This window comes from Dendrobates tinctorius, unplaced genomic scaffold, assembly GCF_039654945.1.
Source record: "Dendrobates tinctorius isolate UK_male_01 unplaced genomic scaffold, ASM3965494v1 ptg000152l, whole genome shotgun sequence".
In the NCBI taxonomy this organism is placed as follows: Eukaryota; Metazoa; Chordata; class Amphibia; order Anura; family Dendrobatidae; genus Dendrobates; species Dendrobates tinctorius.
The window spans coordinates 3,246,684-3,252,887 of record NW_027361819.1 but is presented as its reverse complement, the minus strand read 5'-3'; positions in this window follow the sequence as shown (position 1 = coordinate 3,252,887).

The window sequence follows — 6,204 nt, the reverse complement described above, 5'->3', positions numbered from 1 at the left end:
GTTTGACTGTAGGGACCGTGTTCTTTTCTTTGAATGCCTCTTTTTTCTCCTGTAAACTCTATGTTGATGCCTTTGCCCAAAAAGCTCTACTTTTCTCTCATCTGACCAGAGAACATTCTTCCAAAATGTTTTAGGCTTTTTCAGGTAAGTTTTGGCAAACTCCAGCCTGGCTTTTTTATGTCTCGGGGTAAGAAGTGGAGTCTTCCTGGGTCTCCTACCATACAGTCCCTTTTCATTCAGACGCCGACGGATAGTACGGGTTGACACTGTTGTACCCTCGGACTGCAGGGCAGCTTGAACTTGTTTGGATGTTAGTCGAGGTTCTTTATCCAACATCCGCACAATCTTGCGTTGAAATCTCTTGTCAATTTTTCTTTTCCGTCCACATCTAGGGAGGTTAGCCACAGTGCCATGGGCTTTACACTTCTTGACGCTGCGCACGGTAGACACAGGAACATTCCGGTCTTTGGAGATGGACTTGTAGCCTTGAGATTGCTCATGCTTCCTCACAATTTGGTTTCTCAAGTCCTCAGACAGTTCTTTGGTCTTCTTTCTTTTCTCCATGCTCAGTGTGGTACACACAAGGACACAGGACAGAGGTTGAGTCAACTTTAATCCATGTCAACTGGCTGCAAGTGTGATTTAGTTATTGCCAACACCTGTTAGGTGCCACAGGTAAGTTACAGGTGCTGCTAATTACACAAATTAGAGAAGCATCACAGGATTTTTCCAACAGTGCCAATACTTTTGTCCATCCTCTTTTTTATGTTTGTGGTGGAATTATATCCGATTTGGCTTTAGGACAATTCTTTTTGTGTTTTTTCATTTAAGACAAATTAAATGAAGATAATAACAAAATTTGTGTTTGCAATCATTTTCAGGAAGAAACTGAGTATTATCTGACAGAATTGCAGGGGTGTCAATACTTTTGGCCACACCTGTACATGATAAGATCCTGTCTGCGGGCACCACTAGGGGGAGCTCCCTGTATACAGAGATGGATAAGATCCTGCCTGCGGTCACCACTAGGGGGAGCTCCCTGTATACAGAGATACATAAGATCCTGTCTGCAGTCACCATTAGGGGGAGCTCCCTGTATACAGAGATACGTGATAAGATCCCATCTGCAGCCACCACTAGAGGGAGCTCTCTATACAGAGATACGTGATAAGATCCCGTCTGCAACCACCACTAGGGGGAGCTCTCTGTATACAGAGATACGTGATAAGATCCCGTCTGCAACCACCACTAGGGGGAGCTCTCTGTATACAGAAATATGTGATAAGATCCCGTCTGTAGACACCACTAGGGGCACTGCCCAGTATACAGGCATACGTGATAAGATCCTGTCTGTAGACACCACTAGGGGGAGCTCCCTGTATACAGAGAAACATGAGAAGATCCTGTCTGCAGCCACCACTAGGGGGAGCTCCCTGTATACAGAGAAACATGAGAAGATCCTGTCTGCAGCCACCACTAGGGGGAGCTCCCTGTATAGAGATACATGATAAGATCCCGTCTGCAACCACCACTAGGGGGAGCTCCCTGTATACAGAGAAACATGAGAAGATCCCGTCTGCAGCCACCACTAGGGGGAGCTCCCTGTATACAGAGAAACATGAGAAGATCCTGTCTGCAACCACCACTAGGGGGAGCTCTCTGTATACAGAAATATGTGATAAGATCCCGTCTGTAGACACCACTAGGGGCACTGCCCAGTATACAGGCATACGTGATAAGATCCTGTCTGTAGACACCACTAGGGGGAGCTCCCTGTATACAGAGAAACATGAGAAGATCCTGTCTGCAGCCACCACTAGGGGGAGCTCCCTGTATACAGAGATACATGATAATATCCTGTCTGCAGCCACCGCTAGGGGGAGCGCCCTGTATACAGAGATACATGAGAAGATCCTGTCTGCAGCCACCACTAGGGGGAGCTCCCTGTATACAGAGATACATAATAAGATCCTGTCTGCAGTCACCACTAGGGGGAGCTCCCTGTATACAGAGATACATGATAAGATCCTGTCTGCAGCCACCACTAGGAGGAGCTCCCTGTATACAGCGATACATGATAAGATCCTGTCTGCAGTCACCACTAGGGGGAGCGCCCTGTATACAGAGATACATGATAAGATCCTGTCTGCAGCCACCACTAGGGGGAGCTCCCTGTATACAGAGATACATGATAAGATCCTGTCTGCAGTCACCACTAGGGGGAGCTCCCTGTATACAGAGATACATGATAAGATCCTGTCTGCAGCCACCGCTAGGTGGAGCTCCCTGTATCTTTCTGCACCATGTCCATGGTGGCTGCTCTCGGGATGGGGGGGGTCTGTGTGTTGGGTCTTCTATAATTCACACGCTCGGTGACATCTCCTAGTAACTCGTTTCCAGCAGCAGTGCATCAGTAGTAGATCGCGCACGGTATGGTAGTGACAGCTGCCTTTCTGGGGGTCCCTCCCATCCAGGTACTCCTCCTCTTAGCAGTTGAATGAAGGTCGTTGGAGCGGAATGGAAGCCAAAAACTAGTTCTGCTCACACAGCTGAGGGACTCGTTACAATGTATCTGTGATATTTGCTGGTGAAAGGCGAAGTGATTGCGCCCTAATGCAGATGCTCCAGCAGGGCCCCCAATATCAGGGATAAATGCCCCCTAGGGCCATTGTCCTGGGATCAGGCCACTTGCAGTAATGATGGGTAGTAGCACAGCGACATCTAGTGGACGAGAAGAAGAATGCACTCATGTTATTGAACTCATTCTCTCCTGGCTCTAGTCTTCATGTACTATTATTGCTGAAGTGTAAAGCATGGGGGACAAGGCGTCAACCTGAGACTCTGAGGAGATGTAAGGTTCATTCCAGAGTCTGATGCAGCTAAACTAATTGCTTAATTGAAAGCTGCATTAAAAAAGAATAACTGTGAGTCCCAAGGTCGGTGGCACAGGGTGAGATTGTCTCCTGCTCCCTCCTCTCAGATCTCATCCATGTCGGTAAGGGTAGCAGGCTCGGAACATGGGATATATGGGGACACATATGGGGTGAGGAGTGTTCAGGTGTGGGGGGCTCTGTGGGCCCGAATGTTGGACTGACCCCTGATAACTGTGTCTGCAGGGAGGAGATCCAGCCAGAAACCAAAGAGAGAATGAGAAAGGGCTCAGTACATTATTGGTGAGGGGGGGGGGGTCAGACGATCACGGCGATGGCGACCCGACTACCGCAGGTGTATAACGCGGCGTCACCGTCCTATTAGCAGTTCTGGCTTTCTTTGCTCTGGTGCTGGAAGGGTTAAGTGGCTTAGTGCAGAGCTCTGTCTGGTGGTATCAGCTGTTCTGAGCTCGTCACTCCCTGCAGGTGTAAGAACCCTCCTTCTTGCTTCTGACGTTGCCAGTGATAGTTCTTACCGCCTGGTTGGGAGTTTTTAGAGTTTGTAGCAGGCGATTGGAGTCGTATTCAGGAGATTTCTGCCGGGATTGGTTTGTGTGACTCCTCCTGATCCGTTTCTCACTCGGTTCTTTGGTCGGTGTAGTTTTCTTTTATTCCCGTTTGTCTTACCTTGTCTATCTGGTTAGTGTGATCCCATACACTTGAGTCTTGCACCTCACGTCTTCAGACCACAGAGAGCAACAATGTCCTGGAATCACATCCACTTTCCTTGGATATTAAGTCCGTGTTCACATGGAGGGTAAATGCAGCTTATTTTCTGCTGCTTTAACTGTCCAAGCAAAGTGGATGTGTTTTCATGAGAATGGCGCCCCCTGTGGTCTAAAGACGCTGCTGCACTCTGCCTTCTTGGTGCTTTATTTTCCCTCTGTAAAGTGGAAGCTGGAAAAACGCAGGTAAAAAAAATTCAGATAATTTATAAAGTGCAGAATCAAACTTTTCCGTATATAAAAACTCATCACATAAGGGGGAGAAGATTGTTATTGTGCAGATTGGTGCGGATCCTGCAGAAAACAAGAAACACAGTATTTCTGCACCGTGTGAACACGGCCTTACAGACACCAGACGTCATATAGTGACGCTACAGAAAGATGAGAAAGTTCTGGCGGCTCCGACTGTGAATGAAGAACAAGAAATAATCCACAGGATCCAACTAGAGAGGAGTCTGACGCACAGAGGACGTCGCTCCGGCCCTGGGGGAGCAAAAGCCGCAGGGGACGCTGGAAGGTCAGAGATTCGTGGCCTCCGGTCCAGCCGCCAGGGAGCACTGATCTGTACCAGAGACACAGGAATCTGCACCGGAGGCCCCGGATACAGCGGGCGGACCAGGATACAGTGGATGGACCAGGATAAAGGGGACAGCCCCCGGATACAGTGGAGAGTCCCCGGATACAGTGGATGGACCAGGATACAGCGGACAGCCCTGGATACAGCGGATGGACCAGGATACAGTGGACAGCCCCCCGGATACAGCGGACAGTCCCGGATACAGCGGACAGACCAGGATACAGCGGACAGACCAGGATACAGCGGACAGACCAGGATACAGCGGACGGCACCAGGATACAGCAGACGGGCCAGGATACAGCAGACGGGCCAGGATACAGCAGACGGGCCAGGATACAGCAGACGGGCCAGGATACAGCAGACGGGCCAGGATACAGCAGACGGGCCAGGATACAGCGGACGGGCCAGGAAACAGCGGACGGCCCAGGAAACAGCGGACGGCCCAGGAAACAGCGGACGGCCCAGGAAACAGCGGACGGCCCAGGAAACAGCGGACGGCCCAGGAAACAGCGGACGGCCCCCGGATACAGCGGACAGCCCCCGGATACAGCGGACAGCCCCCGGATACAGCGGACAGCCCCCGGATACAGCGGACAGCCCCCGGATACAGCGGACAGCCCCCGGATACAGCGGACAGACCAGGATACAGTGGACAGCCCCAGATACAGTGGACGGACCAGGATACGGGGGACGGACCAGGATACAGCGGACGGACCAGGATACAGCGGACGGACCAGGATACAGCGGACGGACCAGGATACAGCGGACGGACCAGGATACAGCGGACGGGCCAGGATACGGCGGACGGGCCAGGATACGGCGGATGGGCCAGGATACGGCGGACGGGCCAGGATACGGCGGACGGGCCAGGAAACGGCGGACGGGCCAGGAAACGGCGGACGGGCCAGGAAACGGCGGACGGGCCAGGAAACGGCGGACGGGCCAGGATACGGCGGACGGACCAGGATACGGGGGACGGACCAGGATACGGGGGACGGACCAGAATACGGGGGACGGACCAGGATACGGGGGACGGACCAGGATACGGGGGACGGACCAGGATACGGACCAGGATACGGGGGACGGACCAGGATACAGCGGACGGACCAGGATACGGGGGACGGACCAGGATACGGGGGACGGACCAGGATACGGGGGACGGACCAGGATACGGGGGACGGACCAGGATACGGCGGACAGACCAGGATACGGCGGACGGACCAGGATACAGCGGACGGCTCCCGGATACAGCGGACGGACCAGGATACAGCGGGCGGCCCCCGGATACAGGGGACGGCCCCCGGATACAGCGGACGGACCAGGATACAGCGGACGGACCAGGATACAGCGGACGGCCCCAGGATACAGCGGGCGGACCAGGATACAGCGGACGGCTCCCGGATACAGCGGACGGACCAGGATACAGCGGGCGGCCCCCGGATACAGGGGACGGCCCCCGGATACAGCGGACGGACCAGGATACAGCGGGCGGCCCCAGGATACAGCGGGCGGCCCCAGGATACAGCGGGCGGCCCCAGGATACAGCGGGCGGCCCCAGGATACAGCGGGCGGCCCCAGGATACAGCGGGCGGCCCCCGGATACAGCGGGCGGCCCCCGGATACAGCGGGCGGCCCCCGGATACAGCGGGCGGCCCCCGGATACAGCGGGCGGACCAGGATACGGCGGGCGGACCAGGATACGGCGGACGGACCAGGATACGGGGGACGGACCAGGATACAGCGGACGGACCAGGATACAGCGGACGGCCCCCGGATACAGCGGACGGACCAGGATACAGCGGACGGACCAGGATACAGCGGACGGACCAGGATACAGCGGACGGACCAGGATACAGCGGACGGACCAGGATACGGGGGACGGCCCCCGGATACAGGGGACGGCCCCCGGATACAGGGGACGGCCCCTGGATACAGGGGACGGCCCCTGGATACAGGGGACGGCCCCCGGATA